The sequence below is a fragment of the Eleutherodactylus coqui genome, chromosome 5, assembly GCF_035609145.1.
Source record: "Eleutherodactylus coqui strain aEleCoq1 chromosome 5, aEleCoq1.hap1, whole genome shotgun sequence".
NCBI lineage: Eukaryota > Metazoa > Chordata > Amphibia > Anura > Eleutherodactylidae > Eleutherodactylus > Eleutherodactylus coqui.
In genome coordinates, this window is record NC_089841.1 from 30,781,142 (window position 1) to 30,803,753 (window position 22,612).

General features: G+C 45.6%; 1 protein-coding gene and 1 pseudogene across 1 annotated transcript in view; one reads left to right on the plus strand and one right to left on the minus strand.

The window, feature by feature from the left end:
* The window catches only part of LOC136629111 (zinc finger protein 605-like), a 51,318-nt pseudogene extending 36,102 nt beyond the window's left edge, over window positions 1–15,216 (plus strand).
* The window catches only part of LOC136629093 (zinc finger protein 850-like), a 585,720-nt gene that overhangs the window by 151,826 nt on the left and 411,282 nt on the right, over window positions 1–22,612 (minus strand). The window lies entirely within an intron of this gene.

Here is a 22,612-nt window from a genome sequence, read left to right on the forward strand (position 1 = left end):
TCCTTCCTATTTTTTCTGCCTGGAGTTTGCATTACAATACCGCTCTCAGCGTGAAAGTGTACACAAATAATTCCATAATTATTTACACTGGTCTGTGTCTGCTCTATTCGTAATCCACCATGCTGAGGGGTAGGGGTCGAGGACGCGGACGTGGGCGAGGATGCAGAGGTCCAAGTGAGGGTGTGGGCACAGGCCGAGTTCCTGGTCCAGGTGAATCACAGCCGGCTGCTGCGGGATTAGGAGAGAGGTAAGTTTCTGGGGTCCCCAGCTTCTTATCACAATTTATGGGTCCACGTGGTAGACCTTTATTACAAACAGAGCAGCGTGAGCAGGTCCTCTCGTGGATGGCAGAAAATGCATCCAGCAATGTATCGACCAGCCAGTCTTCTACACAGTCCACTGCTGCAACTCTGAATCCACTGGCTGCTGCTCCTCCTTCCTCCCAGCCTCCTCACTCCATGAAAATTACACATTCTGATGAGCAGGCAGACTCCCAGGAACTGTTCTCGGGTCCTTGCCTTGAGTGGGAAAAAATGGTTCCTCTCTCACCTGAGGAGTTTGTCGTGACCGATGCCCAACCTTCGGAAAGTTCCCAGGGTCCAGGTGATGAGGCTGGGGACTTCCGGCAACTGTCTCAAGAGCTTTCAGTGGCTGAGGAGGACGATGATGATGAGACACAGTTATCTATCATTGAGGTAGTAGTAAGGGCAGTAAGTCCGAGGGAGGAGCGCACAGAGGATTCGGAGGTAGAGCAGCTGGACGATGAGTTGACTGACCCCACCTGGTTTGCAAAGCCTACTGAGGACAGGTCTTCAGAGGGGGAGGCAAGTGCAGCAGCAGGACAGGTTGGAAGAGGCAGTGGGGTGGCCAGGAAGAGAGGCAGGGCCAGAGTGAAGAATCCTCCAACTGTTTCCCAAAGCACCCCCTCGTGCCAAGCCTCCGTGCAGAGGGCTAGGTGTTCAAAGGTGTGGATGTTTTTCAGTGAGAGCGCAGACGACCGACGAACAGTGGTGTGCAACCTGTGTCGCACCAAGATAAGCCGGGGAGCCACCACAACCAGCCTCACCAGCATGCGCAGGCATATGATGGCCAAGCACCCCACAAGGTGGGACGAAGGCCGTTCACCGCCTCTGGGTCACACTACTGCCTCTTCCCCTGTACCCTAACCTGCCACTCAGATCCAACCCCCCTCTCAGGACACAGGCAGGAGCGCCTCCCGGCCTGCACCCACACCCTCACCTCCACTATCCTCGACCCCATCCAGCAATGTCTCTCAGCGCAGCGTTCAGCTGTCGCTAGCGCAAGCGTTGGAGCGATAGCGCAAATACGCCGCCACGCAACCGCACGCTCAAGCTTTAAACGTGCACATTGCCAAATTAATCAGCCTGGAGATGCTGCCGTACAAGCTTGTGGAAATAAAGGCTTTCAAAAACATGATGGCGGCGGCGGTCCCGCGCTACTCGATCCCCAGTCGCCACTATTTTTTCCAATGTGCCGTCCCAGCCCTACACCAGCACGTCTCCCGCAACATCAATCGTGCCCTCTCCAACGCAGTTACTGGGAAGGTCCACTTAACCACGGGCACGTGGACTAGTACTGGCACGCAGTGCCACTATATATCCCTGTCGGAACATTGGGTGAATTTGGTGGAGGCTGGGACCAAGTCAGAGCCTGGAAGTGCTCACGTCCTACCCACACCTAGAATAGCGGGTCCTACCTCGATGCTGGTATCTGCGGCGGTCTATGCCACCTCCTCTAAACCCTCCCCCTCTTCCTACGCAACCTCTATTAAGAAATGTGAGCAGCACATCACCAGCAGTCGGTGTGGCGCGGCGCGACAGCACAGTGGTGGGCAAGCGTCAGCAGGCTGTGCTGAAACTACTCAGCTTAGGTGACGAGGCACACGGCACCCGAACTGCTGCAGGGTCTGACAGAGCAGACCGACCTCTGGCTTTCGCCGCTGAGCCTCCAACCGGGCATGGTCGTGTGTGACAACGGCCGTAACCTGGTGGCGGCTCTGCAGCCTCACACACGTGCCATGCCTGGCCCATGTCTTCAGTCTGGTGGTTTAGCGGTTTCTTAAAAACTACCCTCACTTGTCTGACCTGCTGAGCAAGGTGCGCCACGTCTGCGCACATTTCCGCAAGTCCACCATGGACACTGCCACCCTGAGGACTCTGCAACATCGGTTTAATTTGCCAGAGCACAGACTGCTGTGCGGCGTGCCCACGCGGTGGAATTCTACGCTGCACATGTTGGCCAGGCTCTATGAGCAGCGTAGATCAATAGTGGAATACCAACTCCAACATGGGCGGCGTAGTGGTAGTCAGCCTACCAAATTCTTTAACGAGGAGTTGGCCTGGATGACAGACATGCCAGGTCCTCAGAAACTTTGAGGAGTCTACCCAGATGGTGAGCGGCAACACTGCAATCATTAGCGTAGCCATCCCACTGCTATGCCTGCTGAGGAGTTCGCTGCAAGGCATAAAGGCCGACGCTTTGCGGTTGGAACAGGAGACGGGGGATGACAGTATGTCGATTGATAGCCAGACCACCCTCATGTCTATATCTCAGCGCGTTTTGGAGGAGGAGGGGGAGGGGAAAGAGACAGCTGAGCCCACTGCAGAGGGTACCCATGCTGCTTGCCTCTCATCTGTTCAGCGTGTATGGCCTGTGGAGGAGGATCCTGAAAGGCATCTTCCTAGTGACGACAGCCATGTCTTGCGTACTGGCACCCTGGCACACATGGCTGACTTCATGTTAGGCTGCCTTTCTCATAACCCTCACGTTAGATGCATTCTGGCCAACACGGATTACTGGGTGTACACCCTTCTTGACCCACGTTACAAGGAGGACCTTTCCACTCTCATTCCCGAAGAGGAAAGGGGTACAAGAGTGATGCAATACCACAGGGCCCTGGTGGACAAAGTGATGCTAAACTTCCCATCTGACAGCGCTAGTGGCTGAAGGCGCAGTTCCGAGGTCCAAGTAGCATGGGAAGCATGCAGATCAGGCAGCATGTTCGGCTCCGGAGCAAGACTGCGTCACGACTTCCCAATCGAGGCTGAATCGGAGGGAGCACTGTAAAAAAGATGGTGAGGGAGTACGTAGCCGATTGTACCACCGTCTTCCGTGACGCATCTGCTCCATTCAACTATTGGGTGTCAAACTGGTCACGTGGCATGAACTTGCGTTGTATGCCCTGGAGGTGCTGGCTTGCCCATCCGCTAGCGTCTTGTCAGAGAGGGTGTTTAGTGCAGCTGGGGGAATCATCACGGATAAGCGTACCCGCCTGTCAACTGCCAGTGCTGACCTGCTTACACTCATAAAGATGAACAAAGCCTGGATTTCCCCAGACTTCTCTTCTCCACCGGCGGAGAGCAGCGGAACCTAAAGAATCTTTTCGCTGCACCCGCAGATAAAAGCATTCTTCTCTATCACCGGAAAAAAAGGGGCATTTAGCTTTGTCATTCTGTCTCTGATATTAGTCCTCCTCCTCCTACTCCTACTCCTCTTCTGAAACTTCTTGTCATCACGCTGAACTGCCAATTTTTCTGCGGCCCAAAAAGCTCATCCAACAATTTTTTTTCAAATTTTTCAAAGTTTCAAAAGTATTGATACTTTAACATGAACCAATTTTTTGAACAGGGCTGCCTCCAGGCTGTGTTACAAATTAAGCAACAGCGAGCTGTATCTTAAAAAAAAATATTTCTGGGTTTCACCTGCCCTCTCGGTTGAGCAATTTTTCAGGGGTACATTTGTAATCTTGGTACACTAATTTTTCTGGCTCTCGCCTATACTGTTAACTAACTAATTTTTCCGGCCTTCGCCTACAGTCATGGTACCCCAATTTTCAGGCGTTCGCCTATACTCTTGCTACAGAAATTTTACTGGGGTCTGACTATACTTCTGCTACAGAAATGTTACTGGAGTCTGCCTATACATCTACTACAAAAATGTTACTGAGGTCTGCCTATAATACTGCTAAAGAAATGTTACTGGGGTCCGCCTCTACTTTTACTACAGAAATGTTACTGGGGTCTGCCTCTACTTTTACTACAGAAATGTTACAGGGGTCTGCCTATACTGCTGCTACATAAATGTTACAGGGGTCTGCCTATACTGCTGCTACAGAAATGCTACAGGGGTCTGCCTATACTGCTGTTACCGAAATTTTACTGGGGTCTGCCTATACTTCTGTTACAGAAATGTTACAGGGGTCTGCCTATACTGCTGCTACAAAAATGTTATAGGGGTCTGCCTATACTGCTGCTACAGAAATGTTACGGGGGTCTGCCTATACTTCTGTTACAGAAATATTACAGGGGTCTGCTTATACTGCTGCTACAAAAATGTTACAGGGGTCTGCCTATACTACTACTACAGAAATGGTACTGGGGTCTGCCTATACTACTGCTACAGAAATGTTACTGGGGTCCGCCTCTACTTTTACTACAGAAATGTTACTGGGGTTCGCCTCTACTTTTACTACAGAAATGTTACTTCCATCCGCCTCAACTTTTACTACAGAAATGTTACTTCCATCCGCCTCAACTTTTACTACAGAAATGTTACTTCCATCCGCCTCAACTTTTACTACAGAAATGTTAGTGGGGTCCACCTCTACTTTTAATACAGAAATGTTTCAGGGGTCTTCCTATACTGCTGCTACATAAATGTTACAGGGGTCTGCCTATACTGCTGCTACATAAATGTTACAGGGGTCCGCCTATACTGCTGCTATGGAAATGATACTGGCGTCCGCCTCTACTTCTACTACAGAAATGGTACTGGCGTCTGCCTATACTACTGCTACCGAAATTTTACTGGGGTCTGCTTATACCTTTTCTACTGGAATGTTACAGGGGTCTGTTTATAGTATGGGTGCACACAGACTTCCCATCGCGGTGTTTTACCTGTCTGGCCTAAAAACACTGACTGACTAGGGTATGAATTGTGGGCCGAGCCTAATGTGTATTTTTTCTCTCGTTACCGCAGTTATCCGGGGCACTGTTTTGGGCCAAACAAGAGGAGCAATACTGCACTTATGAGACGTTCACAGCTGCACTAGCATCGGAGTCCGCTCTATGCCCGCGATTTCTGAGGGTTTGTGCAGAGGCCTATGTCGTCGGCGCAGTGAAGTCTGCCATGTTGGGGCACTCTGATTTCTTCATGGTTCATGTCTTAGGTTGCCTAGGACCCACCTATGCTGTGGGTGCACACAGACTTCCCATGGCGGTGATTTACCTGTTTGGCACAAAGTCACTGACTGACTTGGGTAGGGTGCAGAGTGCAGAGGGCTTTCCCCTTGCGGCGTTGATTGAGCTATCCGACACCAACACATAATGAATAGTGTGAGGGGACCCGGATTTCCCATTGCTATGTAACTCGCGGCACCTGGGGTCACACAGTGTGTTTGCTGGGACCGAGCCTGACCAAGGGCCCGCTCACATACTTCCCACACAGGCTACATTGGGTCCTGGTCCTGGTTTCTTGGCCATGTAAGGCCACCTCCTCCTCCAGTTTGGGGTTAGGGGATCAGCACTGGGCATCATGTATTTGCTGTTGTGTTACCACAGTTATCTGAGATTCTGGTTTGGGCAAAAGAAGAGCATTAATGCATAAATGAGACATTCAATGCTGTACTAACATCAGAGTCCACTTCCTGCCCGCGATTGCTGAGGGTGTGGGCTGAGGCCTATGTCCCGGGGGGAACTGCAACTTCGCCAGGCGGGCCTGTGGAACTTTTTCCTGGCTAATCCAGTCTTTGGAGTGGTGAAAGAAAACGTAACTGATTTAATGAGACCTTCGCAACTGTACTAGCATCAAAGTCCGCTTCATGCCAGTGATTGCTGAGGGTGTGGGCTGAGGCCTATGTCCTCGGCGCAGTGAAAGTCTGCCTTGTTGGGGCACTCTGATTTCTTCATGTTTAATGTATTTGGGTTCCTTGGACCCACCTATGCTGTGGGTGCACACAGACTTCCCATTGCGGTGATTTACCTGTCTGGCACAAAGACACTGACTGACTTGGGTAGGGAGCAGAGTGCAGATGGCTTTCCCCTTGCGGTGTCGATTGAGCTATTCGACACCAACACAGAATGAATCGTGTGTGGGCACATGGATTCCCCATAGCTATGTAACTCGTGGCACCTTGGGTCACTCAAGATGGAGGCTGGGAACGAGCTTGACCCTGGGCCCGCTCACGTGCTTCCCACACAGAATATTGCTGCATTGTGGAGATGTGTAGAAGTGCTGGCACCTGAGTCCCCTTTATGGCCACGTTTGCAGCTCCTGGCGGAGGTGGCACAGGATTGGAATGAAGATCGAACGTCAATTTCTCATCAATTCTCAACAGCATTGTGGGCTATCGCCCACACTTTCAAAGAGGGTCGCTGCCTGGCCCTGCCAACCCTCTGCAGTGTGTGCCTCCGGTTCCTCTTCATCGCAGATGCACTTGGAAATAGACATGAGGGTGGTGTAGCTATGAAGCAAGCGTGTGGCATGAGGGCAGCTGAAGGCTGTGCAGGGAAACTTTTGTGTGCGCTGTGGACGCAGGGTCGTGCGGGGGGTAGCATGTAACCCAGGAGAAGAGGCAGCGGTGTGACACCCAGGCAGTGATTGTGCTTGGTTGCAGGTAGTGTGGTGCTTTGCTAAGGTGTGCCTTGCTAATGAGGGTTTGTCCGAAGTAAAAATTGTTAGGGGGGGGAGACTCTTGCCCCTATTGTGGCTTAATAGTGGGACCTGGGAGCCTGAGATGCAGCCCTGCATGCTGCCCCTGCCCTGCCCTATCCGTTTCTGTGGTGTTAACATGACTTTTTGATGTTTTCCAGAGTTTCACAGGTGAAGACCTATGCGGAGCATCGGTCATATACAAAAATGCTCGAGTCGCCCATTGACTTCAATGGGGTTCGTTACTCGAAAGAGCTCTCGAGCATCATGGAAAGTTCGACTCGAGCAACGAGCACCCGAGCATTTTGGTGCTCGCTCATCTCTAGTTAGAACATAACCACTGGGTCAAGAGGTTTCCTGCTGGACCTTTTATAGACAGATAACTTGAGACAAACCAAAATAACTTCACACATACGTATGGGGAGGTAAATAAGCTCTAAATGTTATTGTTAAAATGTGAGGAAATAGAGAATTTCTGATCTAGGTCTTCTCATCACTAAAAGCTAACATTGAAAGTGAAGGGAATGTATACATCATTGCACAATTAAAAGAGTCTAATTACAGAACAGCATCCCTATAATAGGGCTGCATGTAATGAAATAATAAACTGAGTGGTACTTACCCCTCACTCGCCCGCTGGGATCCACTGCTGCAGCACCGCTGTGGTCCTGGCATTTGTTGTGATAGCTGACATCACAGGCCACAGTGTCAACTACTGGCATCATGGCACTCAAAATGTGAGTACCGATGCCTAAAGGATGATGTCTGGACCAGGTTCATGAAGTTTGGCAAGCAGATGAGTTCTAAGTCAAACTTCATGAACTTGGTGACCCCATCCCTTTTAAGGAACAATCGTAGCCTGAAAAGTGCATCCACTTTGACATGATTCTGATAACTACTCCTGTCCGGTCATTTTTGGTCATCATGATGATTAATGATCTTTTGTGGTCATGTAAAACCTTCCACACGACTTCTCCAACAGTCTACTGACTTTTACAATATTTGTCTCACAGCTTTTGTATCCGGATGAAGATCTGACCAATATTAATACTACTGAGACAAATGTGAGGGGCGATCAGCGGTGTAAAAAGGGGATTCCTACAAGTAACCGCCCAGGTGAGTAGTAACCACTAAATACAGCAGAGGAGAGTCACAGATTCTCCTCGGTCAGCGGCTGCTGATAGTTATGTACATTTATAAGCTGTGGGATCTGTCAGTTTTTGCTGTATATTCCCCCATTCAGCCACAGTACAAACTAAATATGGATGACGTGTGATACCGTTATAGGTGATAACTAGAGATGAGCGAACGTGCTTATTTAGGACAATTACTCGATTGAGCATCACTTTTTTCAAGTAACTGCCTACTTGGGTGAAAAGATTCAGGGGGTAGAACGGGGGTAGCAGTGGGGAACAGGGGGGAGCGCTCTCTCTCTCTCTCTCTTGCGCCCCCCGAATCTTTTCGCCTGATTAGGCAGTTACTCGAAAATAGCGATGCTCGATCGAGTAATTGTCCTGAACGAGCACGTTCGCTCATCTCTAGTGATAACACCTGATGGGCATTTGCGGCACGGACATGAAACATCCCTATGTGAGCAGGAACTACTATTCATTATATGATATCTAGACTGATGAGGGAGAAATGGTTTTTCAATTCTGGGACTAAGGGTCCTTTTACACTGACCAACTTTTGATGTGATGTAACCAGATCACAATACCAAAGATGCAGACAAAGACCCACATAACAGAATCTAAAATGTAGACACATAAATCCAAATAACAGAATCAAAAATGTGGAGACATAGACCCAGAGAAGTAAGTCTAGTGCTAGGAGTGTCAGGAATGCTGCTCACCAGAGACTTGGGAGGAAGACACTGAGGTGCTGATCATCATAAAGATCCCATTGAGACAGCCACTATGCTGACCATGTATTTGATAGACCAGTGGTCCCCAACCTTTTTGGCACCAGGGACCGGCTTCAAGCAAGACCATTTTTACAAGGCCCGGCAGGGTGGGGCGGGACATGGGCGGGGCTTTGGTTATATGGGGAGGGGTTATGAAGGGGGTTGGAGTTTAGTGCATACTTATTTAATTATGACATTTAGAATGTCCTGGCAGTACACACATAGGGCAGTATAATATATCCCCCCCCCCCGCCTGGCAGCACACACATAGGGCAGTATATAATCTATTCCCCCCTCCCCCAGCACACACATAGGGTAGCATATAATTTATCTCCCCCCCCAAGCACACACACAGGGCAGCAAAATTTTATCTCCCCCAGCACACACATAGGGCAGCAAAAATTTATCTCCCCCTCCCCCCAGCACACACATAGGGCAGCAAAAATGTATCCCCCCCTTCCCTAGCACACACATAGGGCAGCAAAAATGTATCCCCCCCCCCAGCACACACATAGGGCAGCATATAATGTATCCCCCCCCAACACGCACATAGGGCAGCATATAATTTATCTCCCCTCCCCCAAGCACACACATAGTACAGCATATAATTTATCCCCCCCCAGTAATAGGCAGCCCCCACCCCTCAGTAATAAGCAGCCCCCCCCAGTAATAAGCAGCCCCCCAGTAATAAGCAGCCCCCCAGTAGTAAGCAGCCCTCCCCCCAGTAATAAGCAGCCCCCCCCAGTAATAGGCAGTCCCCCCTCCCCTGTAATAGGCAGCCACCCCCCCTGTAATAGGCAGCCACCCCCCCAGTAATAGGCAGCCCTCCCAGTAATAGGCAGCTCCCCCAGTAATAGGCAGTCCCCCCCTCAGTAATAGGCAGCCCCCCCAGTAATAACCAGCCCTCCCAGTAATAATCAGCCCCCCCCACCCCAGTAATAGGCAGCTCCCCCCCCCCCCAGTAATAGGCAGCGCCCCCCTCAGTAATAGGCAGCCTTCCCCCCAGTAATAGGCAGCCACCACCCCTCAGAAATAAACAGCCCCCCCTGGTAATAAGCACCCTCCAACCGATATACTTACCTCCTCCCTGCTGTCAGCGTCAATCCCTCTCTGCTCGCTCTGAGCCCGGCACACACTGTAGTCAGTGTGTAGCCCGGCACGCTTCCTCCCCGAGTCCTCTCCTGCGGAACTAATGAGCAGGGGACTCGGGGAGGAGGATCCTGGCTGCACACTGACGTCAGAGTGCGCCGGGATCAGTGGCAACCGCGCAATTACCAGCGGGGGGCCGCGGCACCCCAGCTGGTAATCGCTTCAGTGGTGAGCGGCGTCGGCACGCCGCGGGCCACATAACACGAGGCAGCGGGCTGGATTCAGCCCGCGGGCCTTGTGTTCAGAACAAAAGTTCCCGGCGGTGCCGCGGACCGGCGCTAAACACCTAACGGCCCGGCCCCGGTCCGTGGACTGGTGGTTGGGGACCCCTGTAATAGACCACACTCAGACCCTTTATAGCCGGTTAGACTATTAACATGGAGATGTTTTTTACGTGGTTCACATGAAAAAAACTCACAATATGTCCTATTCTAGTTTGATTCATGGAACAGAATCGGACATGCAATGTCTACTGCCTGCCAGCATGGGGCAGCACACAGTCCGTATTTGTCAATGTGATATCCAAGGCGAGTACAACTCGCACTCGGCCATCTGAATATGGCCGACCATATAAATCCTATTTCAGGTGTCACATCCTTATCTCTCAGCTTTGAGTGAATGCGGTTTCTTAGAATACCACCCCCTTACATTGTACTGTAGATTTTACAATTCCGCAGTGTGTGATCTCACCGTAATACTCTTCCAGTTGCCATATATGTGCACAATTGTGAAACAGGTTCAGAGTAGTTTCATCCTAATGTAATGTCTGAGCAACTTATAAGGGGATTGGAGATAAACTAACAGCTTACAGATGTGTTTTCTAGTTTCTCCAAAAAGTTTGGAAGAGTCTAATGGCCGGACCGCCATCAGGGCAGGATAAATGCTTACAGAGGCCCCCGTTGACCGCTGGCTGCTTCCTGCTTGTCAATGAAGATATCAATATCTCCAAGTCAGTGCTCTCCAGCACTCTGCACACTAGCAGTAGTAATTATATCTCAGGAGGGTTGGATCCCTTTAAGGAGCCCCCCCAGTGGTCAATAATTGGTTACTCTGCTTCCCAACTGGCCATTGTGCTCACCCTCTCCCACTAAAGACTCCAACACCATTCCTACCCGTCCCCTGGGGATCTCATTAATCTCATTATATAATCTTAATATATATTTCATGGCAGCTCTGTGTAATGGTCAGGGGCTGGCTGGCAACTTTTAGCCTGGGGCAGGAATAAAGCACAGGCCCATGAGTAGCAGCACAACATAAGTGTGCATTCATGCATTGTGTATTTTCTGCTGAGGATTACAGCACCTGAGTCAAACTCAATACATGCAGAACCAGAACCAAGGTCATAACATAATTACAGTACCATAACTTAACTTGGTAAAACGAGAAGAGTTTAGTACCGTGTTAGCCAGTAGAGCCAAGTATGATTATTCTCAGTAAGAGAAACCAAGTAATCTTGTAGATATGATACCTTCTACTAATTTCACTGGACAAATTATTTACTGTTTTGCTCATCCCTCCCTGACATTTATCTATGTGCTATTAATCACAATGTCTGTGCCCTCTTATGCTGGCTTTGGTATTTATTTTGTGCAACTTAAGTTCACCATGTCTGTACCCTCCCATGTGATCATGTTTCTATATAATTATGTCTGTACATTTGTTCCATTATGCCCGAAGAAGAACCCTAAGTAGGTTTGAAAGCTCGCAATAACATCATGTATTTTTGTTAGTCATTAAAAGGTATCATATCTACAAGATTACTTGGTTTTTCTTACTGAGAATAATCACACCTAACCTTGGTGATGTATGTAGATGCAATACCAGAATGAAGCTCAGTATATAGAGGACCAGAACCAAGTTCTGTACATGGATGCAATACCAGAAACACGCTCTGTACATAAGTAGAGCACCAGAGCCAAGCTCTGTGCATGAAAACAGAACCAGGTACTGTATTTCCTCTTTATATGACTAGGTTCAGACAAGCACATTAAGGGCACATTTTACAGATGTGTCCCAGCCGAACTGCAGGTCTACTGATCAGAACTTGCTACATGACAGGGAATTATGAAATGAGCAGACTGCGAGTAGAACCAGGGGCATACAAAGATCCTATGGGGCCCCAGAGGAAAACTCAGAATGCCCCCTCCCTCCACAGGCATAAATATAATATCATATCATATTTTCTTCTCTCTGGTCCCAGACTGCCACTAGGATTACTTGCAGCCAAAACTTGCTTCAGCCCACTATTTCCATCAAGCTGCTGCAACCACTAGTGAACTTTTCAGTTCCTCCCCTCCCCTTCCCCCAATAATATGTCAACTGTGGTCCTGCTAAGTGATGGTGCCCCAGTTGCGGCCTCACATTATATAATCATGCCCTCTGCTGTGGCCTCAGTTACTAAAGTGACTCTTATACTCCAATGAACAAAGTAATCCCAACTCTGTGGCCTCAATTTTTATTGTGATGTCCCTCTGTGCTCCCACTCAGTGGTGTAACTAGAGTTTTATGGGCCCCAGAGCAAACTTAAAACACCAAAAGATATAATTCCATATCATGTCCATGTCCAAGCGGCTCTATCATCCTCCCATGCCCCCTAAACAACACCCATCATCCTCCACTGTTCTCCAAAAAGCCCTATTCTTCAATGTACCCGAACAGCTCCCATCATTCTCCATGGTCCTGCAAACAGATCTTATCATCCCTCAAACAGCCCCTATCATCCTCCACTGTTCCCCAAACAGCACCATTCATCAATGTACCCGAACAGCTCCCATCATCTTCCAATGCCCTCCTAATTCTCCATTGTGCTTCTTTTCCCCGGCACAGTCACTCAGACTACAATGCTGGAGCCGGGGAGGGAGGAGGGAGGTCACTCTGTCAACCTGTGGGAGAGCAGGACACGACAGTACCATGAGTAAGACTGTCATCACTAGCAGGGAAAGAAGCTTCTGGACCTTTGAGAGAGGGGGCAAACTAAGTGGCTCTAAACCTGTGCGGGGAAGGCCCAGCTTGAGTGGCACATGCCGTCCTGCCCTCGGCCTAGTCCTCCTCTGACATGACAGCATATACAATTATTTCATGAACTAAGCTGTTTTATAGATGAGCAGTTTTATATTTGCTGTACACTGTATGTTACTGACATCCTGCTTCATGGGAGATTTTATACAAGTTCCTTATGGAAAAACAGAAACTGATCTTGGTACAGAAATGGCTGAATTCTGTCTTTATGGAATTCTGGGCTTGTGGAGGACTCTGCTGCAAGTTACTTTTCATGACCCTTTTTCAAATCCCTCAGAATCCCCATATTATTCATGGCAACCGGAATAAGTTACTTGTAAGTCCCAATTCACATACGTAGTTTTTGGTGATGTTTTCTGCACTGACTGTGTAAGTGAGCTGCAAACCAAGCGACTTCGATGAGTGAGCAATTCTCACTCACTTGCTCTGTCAGAACCCGTGTTTACATGGACCGACAGTTGTCCATAATGGCTCTTTCGAATGATTACTCTAGTGACTGTCAGCCTGTGTAAAATCGCCCTTAGATGATTATTACATTTTGCTACATGATTTTAGATTTGTATAGAAATGTTCTAAAATATTAGTATCATTTTTAAGGTTTATAGTATTAAACAATAATCAGCTTTATTCTTGGCAGATGTCGGCATTGGGAGCTCAGAGGGACGCATGATATCTGCAGATTGTAAAGCAGAGGATTGTGATCTCACACAAGATACATATGAAGAACCTGCCATTATCCAAGATATCTCCTCAACCCTTCACAGCAAAGACCCATCATCTGATCTTTCTACACAGATCCCATCTTCTGATTCAACCCAGACAGGTCAAAGTCACAGAAGAGGAGAACATTGGGGAGCTTGCACAAGGGAGAAGCCATATGCATGTAAAGAATGTGCAAAACGTTACCGTATTAAATCACATCTTGTTGGACATCAGAGAATTCACACAAAGGAGAGGCCGTTTTCATGTTCAGATTGTGGGAAATGTTTTGCAATGAAATCGACTCTTATTAGACATCAGAGAAGTCACAGAGGAGAGAAGCCGTTTTCTTGTTCAGAATGTGGGAAATGTTTTGCAGAGAAATCAATCCTTATTAATCATCAGAGAAGTCACACAGGAGAGAAGCCGTTTTCCTGTTCAGATTGTGGGAAATGTTTTGCAATGAAATCGACTCTTATTAGACATCAGAGAAGTCACAGAGGAGAGAAGCCGTTTACTTGTTCAGAATGTGGAAAATGTTTTGCAGATAAATCAGCCCTTGTTAAACATCAGAGACGTCACACAGGAGAGAAGCCATTTTCTTGTTCGGAATGTGGGAAATGTTTTGCATGGAAAACCTATCTTGTTACACATCAGAGAAGTCACACAGGAGAGAAGCAGTTTTCTTGTTCAGAATGTGGAAAATGTTTTGCAGTGAAAACCTATCTTATTAATCACCAGAGAATTCACACAAAAGATAAGCAGTTTTCTTGTTCAGAATGTGGGAAATGTTTTGCAGTGAAAAAATCTCTTGTTAAACATCAGAGAATTCACACAGGAGAGAAGCCGTTTTCCTGTTCAGATTGTGGGAAATGCTTTGCATTTAAATCGGCTCTTGTTATACATCAGAGAACTCACACAGGAGAGAAGCCGTTTTCTTGCTCAGAATGTGGGAAATGTTTTACATGGAAAAAATCTCTTGTTACACATCAGAGAAATCACACAGGAGAGAAGCTGTTTTCTTGCTCAGAATGTGGGAAATGTTTTACAGTGAAAAAATCTCTTGTTAAACATCAGAGAAGTCACACAGGAGAGAAGCCGTTTTCATGTTCAGAATGTGGGAAATGTTTTGCAGATAAATCAGCCCTTGTTACACATCAGAGACGTCACACAAGAGAGAAGCCATTTTCTTGTTCGGAATGTGGGAAATGTTTTGCATGGAAAACATCTCTTGTTAGACATCAGAGAAATCACACAGGAGAGAAGCCGTTTTCATGTTCAGAATGTGGGAAATGTTTTGCAGTTAAAACATCTCTTGTTACACATCAGAGAAGTCACACAGGAGAGAAGCTGTTTTCTTGTTCAGAATGCGGAAAATGTTTTGCAGAGAAATCAGTCCTTGTTACACATCAGAGACGTCACACAGGAGAGAAGCCATTTTCTTGTTCGGAATGTGGGAAATGTTTTGCATGGAAAACATCTCTTGTTAGACATCAGAGAAATCACACAGGAGAGAAGCCGTTTTCATGTTCAGAATGTGGGAAATGTTTTGCAGTTAAAACATCTCTTGTTACACATCAGAGAAGTCACACAGGGGAGAAGCCGTTTTAATGTTCAGAATGTGGGAAATGTTTTGTAGCGAAACATGTCTTGTTAGACATCAGAGAAGTCACACAGGATAGAAGCCGTTTTCTTGTTCAGAATGTGGAAAATGTTTTGCAGAGAAATCAGTCCTTGTTAAACATCAGAGAAGTCACACAGGGGCGAAGCCGTTTTAATGTTCAGAATGTGGGAAATGTTTTGTAGCGAAACATGTCTTGTTAGACATCAGAGAAGTCACACAGGATAGAAGCCGTTTTCTTGTTCAGAATGTGGAAAATGTTTTGCAGAGAAATCAGTTTTTGTTAAACATCAGAGAAATCACACAGGAGAGAATTCACACCGGAGAGAAGCCGTTTTCTTGTTCAGAATGTGGGAAATGTTTTGCAAGGAAATCAGTAGTCATTCGACATCAGAGAACTCACGCAGGAGAAAAGCCATTTTCTTGTTCAAAATGTGGGAAATGTACTCGGAAATCAGACCTTGTTATGCATCAGAGTAGTCACATAGCAGAGAATCCGTTTTCTTGTTAATAATGTGGGAAATGTTTTGTAAAGAATGTGCAAAAGGTTACCGTATTAAATCACATCTTAGACCTCAGAAAACTCACACAAGGGAGAGGCCGTTTTCATGTTCTGATTATGGGAAATAATCACACAAAAGATAAGCAGTTTTCTTGTTCAGAATGTGGGAAATGTTTTGCAGTGAAAACATCTCTTGTTACACATCAGAGAAGTCACACAGGAGAGAAGCCGTTTTCTTGTTCAGAATGTGGGAAATGTTTTGCAAGGAAATCAGTAGTCATTCGACATCAGAGAACTCACGCAGGAGAAAAGCCATTTTCTTGTTCAAAATGTGGGAAATGTACTCAGAAATCAGACCTTGTTATGCATCAGAGTAGTCACATAGCAGAGAATCCGTTTTCTTGTTAATAATGTGGGAAATGTTTTGTAAAGAATGTGCAAAAGGTTACCGTATTAAATCACATCTTAGACCTCAGAAAACTCACACAAGGGAGAGGCCATTTTCATGTTCTGATTATGGGAAATAATCACACAAAAGATAAGCAGTTTTCTTGTTCAGAATGTGGGAAATGTTTTGCAGTGAAAACATCTCTTGTTACACATCAGAGAAGTCACACAGGGGAGAAGACGTTTTTATGTTCAGAATGTGGGAAATGTTTTGCAATGAAATCAGGTCTTGTTATACATAAGAGAAGTCACACAGCAGAGAAGCGGTTTTCTTGTTCAGAATGCGGAAAATGTTTTGCAGAGAAATCAGTCCTTGTTAAACATCAGAGAAGTCACACAGGGGCGAAGCCGTTTTAATGTTCAGAATGTGGGAAATGTTTTGTAGCGAAACATGTCTTGTTAGACATCAGAGAAGTCACACAGGATAGAAGCCGTTTTCTTGTTCAGAATGTGGAAAATGTTTTGCAGAGAAATCAGTTTTTGTTAAACATCAGAGAAATCACACAGGAGAGAATTCACACCGGAGAGAAGCCGTTTTCTTGTTCAGAATGTGGGAAATGTTTTGCAAGGAAATCAGTAGTCATTCGACATCAGAGAACTCACGCAGGAGAAAAGCCATTTTCTTGTTCAAAATGTGGGAAATGTACTCGGAAATCAGACCTTGTTATGCATCAGAGTAGTCACATAGCAGAGAATCCGTTTTCTTGTTAATAATGTGGGAAATGTTTTGTAAAGAATGTGCAAAAGGTTACCGTATTAAATCACATCTTAGACCTCAGAAAACTCACACAAGGGAGAGGCCGTTTTCATGTTCTGATTATGGGAAATAATCACACAAAAGATAAGCAGTTTTCTTGTTCAGAATGTGGGAAATGTTTTGCAGTGAAAACATCTCTTGTTACACATCAGAGAAGTCACACAGGAGAGAAGCCGTTTTCTTGTTCAGAATGTGGGAAATGTTTTGCAAGGAAATCAGTAGTCATTCGACATCAGAGAACTCACGCAGGAGAAAAGCCATTTTCTTGTTCAAAATGTGGGAAATGTACTCAGAAATCAGACCTTGTTATGCATCAGAGTAGTCACATAGCAGAGAATCCGTTTTCTTGTTAATAATGTGGGAAATGTTTTGTAAAGAATGTGCAAAAGGTTACCGTATTAAATCACATCTTAGACCTCAGAAAACTCACACAAGGGAGAGGCCGTTTTCATGTTCTGATTATGGGAAATAATCACACAAAAGATAAGCAGTTTTCTTGTTCAGAATGTGGGAAATGTTTTGCAGTGAAAACATCTCTTGTTACACATCAGAGAAGTCACACAGGAGAGAAGCCGTTTTCTTGTTCAGAATGTGGGAAATGTTTTGCAAGGAAATCAGTAGTCATTCGACATCAGAGAACTCACGCAGGAGAAAAGCCATTTTCTTGCTCAAAATGTGGGAAATGTACTGTATATACCGGCGTATAAGGCGACGGGGCGTATAAGACGACCCCCCAACTTTCACCTTATACGCCGGTATACAGAGGAGAAAAAAAAAATCCTTACTCACCTGCCCCGGCGTTCTGTCGCGCTCCGGCAGGATGTCGCTCGCTCCTCGTCGCCGGCGCAGCGTTGCTTTCTGAATGCGGGGCTTGAAATCCCCGCTTCCAGAAAGCTAATACACACGCCGGCAGCCATGACAGCATTGAATGGCTGTGATTGGCTGAAGGCGCACGTGGCTTCAGCCAATCACACTATTCAATGACATCATTGAATGGCTGTGATTGGCTAAAACACACGTGGCTTCAGCCAATCACACTATTCAATGACATCATTGAATGGGTGTGATTGCTAACACACGTGCGCCTTCACCAATCACAGCCATTCAATGCTGTCATGGCTGCCGGCGTGTGTATTAGCTTTCTGGAAGCGGGGATTTCAAGCCCCGCATTCAGAAAGCAACGCTGCGCCGGGGACGAGGAGCGAGCGACATCCTGCCGGAGAGCGACAGAACGCCGGGGCAGGTGAGTAATGATTTTTTTTTTTACACTTTTTTTTTTTTGAATTACCGGCGTATAAGACGACCCCCGACTTCAGAGAAGATTTTTCGGGGTTCAAAAGTCGTCTTATACGCCGGTATATACGGTACTCGGAAATCAGACCTTGTTATGCATCAGAGTAGTCACATAGCAGAGAAGCCGTTTTCTTGTTCATAATGTGGGAAATGTTTTGTGAAGAATGTGCAAAAGGTTACCGTATTAAATCACATCTTAGACCTCAGAAAACTCACACAAGGGAGAGGCCGTTTTCATGTTCTGATTATGGGAAATGTTTTACAGAGAAATCAATCTTTATTATTCATCAGAGAATTCACACATGAGAGAAGCCGTTTTCTTGTTCAGAATGCGGAAAATGTTTTAGAGTGAAATCGTCTCTTGTTATACATCAGAGAAGTTGCACAGGAGAGAAGCCGTTTGCTTGTTCAGAATGTGGGAAATATTTTAGAGTGAAATTAGAGTTGAGCGAACGCACTCTGGCGAGCTTGATGCTCGTTCAAGTGTTAGCGTACTCAATGGTGCTCGTTACTCAAATGAGCATCAAATCGTGTTCGACCCTGCCCCAGCTTTTGGCTCCTCCCTGCTGTGATGTGCTTGTTTTGGCCCCTCCCCGCCGCGACGCAGCACGCATCATTCGAAAATTTTTGGTTTAGCGGGAAGGTGGAGAGGGAGAGGGGGAGAGAGAGACACACACAAACCAAGAAAAAAAAAAATAAAGCTCGGGACCCTGCGTTCCACATACAAAAACATCAATGAGGTTCGTTACTCGAGTAGAGCTTTCGAATTTTACGCAAAGCTCGACTTGAATTACGTGGACCCGAGCATTTGGGTGCTCGCTCATCTCTAAGTGAAATCAAAGCTAGTTGAACATCACTGAATTCATACAGGAGAGAAGCCATTTTCTTGTTCAGAATGTGGGAAATGTTTTACTCGCAATTCGTATTTACTGCAACATCAAAACATTCACACAGGAGAGAAGCCGTTATTTCAAACCTCTTGTCAAACCGTATAAAAAGGTAAAAAGTAAAGTGACATGTCATACACAAGAAAAGGGAAGCAATTTAGAGCAGTAAGTGATGAATAAGAAATGTAATTACCGATCAACATCTGTTATCCAGAAACAAATATAATGCAGATAACCCACCTTTATATCAGCCGTGTACATAGAATATTTCACTCTGATAAATATCACTGCGTCTCCAACTTTTCATAAAGGTTTACTTGCATAACTTAAAAGTTTGCATTTGGGCCGATCTTCCTTTAGATGATGTTTCCTCAGAGCTGATGAAGATGAGGGAGAGCTGGTACCCATTATGTGTATAAGTAGTGAGGGGAAACTCACACTGCGGCTCCCAGACTTTGTAGAACTTAAGGCATTTTTTGGTTTTGAAAATGATCCATTTATAGATTACTAGCTGATATACCCGGCTTCGCCCGAGTTAATTTGGTACTGGTGTTTATCTGGTGTTCACACGGAAAATCTTATGAAGTCGTGGTTACTTTAGAGATACCGGGAAAAAATATGTTCACCATTTTGCATGGTTCTTTGCATTACCCAGGAAACAGCACGTGGAGGCAACCATGCAAGGTTTCCTTTATATAAAATGACATCAGGAAGTGAGAGAATTAGATTCCGTACGTAAATATAATTTGGACGCTAATTCTTTTGCACTTAGAATTGAATAATTGAGTTGGGACCCATTAACTTTTCCAATTTATGACATAATCAATGCCTGTGCCAAATTTCAAGTTTCTATGACACCGGGAATTGAAAGAATTAGATTCCGTACGTAAAATTTGGACGCTAATTGTTTTGCGCTTAGATTTAAATAATCGAGTTGGGACCCATTAGCTTTTCGTATTTATGATCTATTCAATGCCCGTGCAAAATTTCACGTTTCTATGACATCAGGAAGTGAGAGAATTAGATTTTGTACGTAAAATGTGGACGATAATTCTTTTGCACTTAGAATTGAATAATCGAGTTGGGACCCATTAACTTTTCCTATTTATGACATAACTAGCGTACCCGTCGCGCGTTGCTGCGAAGACAGACAGACATACATACATTCGTTTTTATATATCTAGATGACGGCAGCAGCGACCACTGAGGTTTTGTAGGCCACTGCTTCCCCCTTGCAGGCTGAATAAAATAGCCGTTGTGTGGAACATCCAATTTATCCGGCTGCTGTGGCTTCTTGGGAAGATAGCCTAGTACATGTTTGCCCACTTCCAACTCCAATGGAGACTGACTGTAAATGGCTGGCGTGCTCTAGTATTTATGGTTTCAAGCTGTACGTGTCATTGCATACAGTCTGTCTATCTATCTATCTATCTATCTATCTATCTATCTATCTATCTATCTATCTATCTATCTATCTGGGTTATTGCATACAGTCTATCTATCTATCTATCTATCTATGACATCAGGAAATGAGAGAATTAGATTCCGTACGTAAAATTTGAACGCTAATTCTTTGGCGCTTTGAATTGAATAATCGAGTTGGGACCCATTAACTTTTCCTATTTATGACATAATCAATGCTCGAGCCAAATTTCAAGTTTCTATGACATTGGGAAATGAGAGAATTAAATTCCGTACATAAAATTTGGACGCTAATTCTTTTGCGCTTAGAATTGAATAATCGAGTTGGGATGAGACATAAGGCCTTGCCCATAAGCATTCCCCAACCTCCAAGAACTGAACCTACCTACCTGAATGAGATTTTGTAGGCCGCTGCTTCCCCCTTGCGGGCTGAATAAAATAGCCGTTGGGTGGAACATACAATTTATCCGGCTGCTGTGGCTTCTTAGGAAGATATCCTAGTACTTGTTTACCCACTTCCAACTCCAATGGTAATTGGCTGGCGTGCTCTAGTGGTTCCAAGCTGTACGTGTCATAATAGAGCCTTAATGACATCACAATGCAGCTTATGAGAACATGTTGGGGCATGTTCGCGCGTTGCTGCGAAGACAGACAGACATACATACTACGTTTTTATATATCTAGATGACGGCAGCAGCGACCACTGAGCCTTAATGACATCACAATGCAGCTTTATAGAACATGTTGGGGCATGTTCAAGGGCGTCCGATGTTGATGACATCAGTGATGACATCACAATAGCAGGTGGCTTACTTATTCGATCTACGTGGGGGGGGCGTAACTTTCGACGACGCTCGCGCGCCATTTATCGTAGGATATTTGTACTATGCCTATAATCTTCCCAGGAGTGTACTTAACAACTTCCCAAAGTTTCATGGCGATCGGATGAATGGTGTAGTAGCGCATAAAGGACAAACAGACACGCACGCACGCAGACACGCACGCACGCACGCACGCAGACAGACATACATTCAATTTTATATATATAGATCAATGCTTGTGCCAAATTTCAGTTTCTATGACACCGGGAAGTGAGAGAATTAGATTCCGTACGTAAAATTTGGACGCTAATTCTTTTTCGTTTATAATTGAACAATCGAGTTGGGACCCATTAACTTTTCCAACTTATGACATAATCAATGCCCGTGCCAAATTTCAACTTTCTATTACACCAAGAAGTGAGAGAATTAGATTCCGTATGTAAAATTTGGACGCTAGTTCTTTTGCGCTAGAATTGAATAATCGAGTTGGGACCCATTAACTTTTCCTATTTATGACATAATCGATGCTCGTGCCAAACATTAACTTTTCCTATTTATGACATAATTGATGCTCGTGCCAAATTTTAAGTTTCTATGACATTGGGAAGCGAGAAATTTATATTATGTTCGTAAAATTTTGAGCCCAGCAATCTAATCGCTACGCGATGATGCGTAGAAGGGGCGGAGCCAGAACGCAGCTCGTGCACGGACCGAGCAGAAGGGAAAAGACCCTTCTGCGCAAGTGCGTCTAATCGGGATATTAGACGCTGAAATTAGATGGGACCATGGTGACGGGGACTTCAGCGCAGGGAAGGTGAGTATATAACTTCTGTATGGCACATATTTAATGCACGATGTATATTACAAAGTGCATTAATATGGCCATACAGAAGTATATAACCCCACTTGCTTTCACGGGACAACCCCTTTAACACACCAGATATCAAGAGAGCCAAAAGTTTTATGCCTAGGTTTAGGAAAGCTGGTGCGGCATAATCTATATATAAAGACGAAAGCCCTCACTGACCCACTGACTGACTCGCCACTAATTCTCCAACTTCCCACTGACTGACCCACTGACTGACTCGCTACTAATTCTCCAACTTCCCGATGTCGTAGAAACATGAAATTTGGTATGAGCATAGATTATGTCATAAATAGGAAAAGTAAATATGTCCCAACTCGATTATTCATTTCTAAGCGCAAAAGAATCAGCGTCCAAATTTTACGTATGGAATCTAATTCTCTCACTTCCCGATGTCATAGAAACATGAAATTTGGCACGGGCATTGATTATGTCATAAATAGGAAAAGTAAAAAGGTCCCAACTCGATTATTCAAAACTAGCGCAAAAGAACTAGCGTCCAAATTTTACATACGTTATCTAATTCTCTCACTTGAAATTTGGCACGAGCATTGATTAT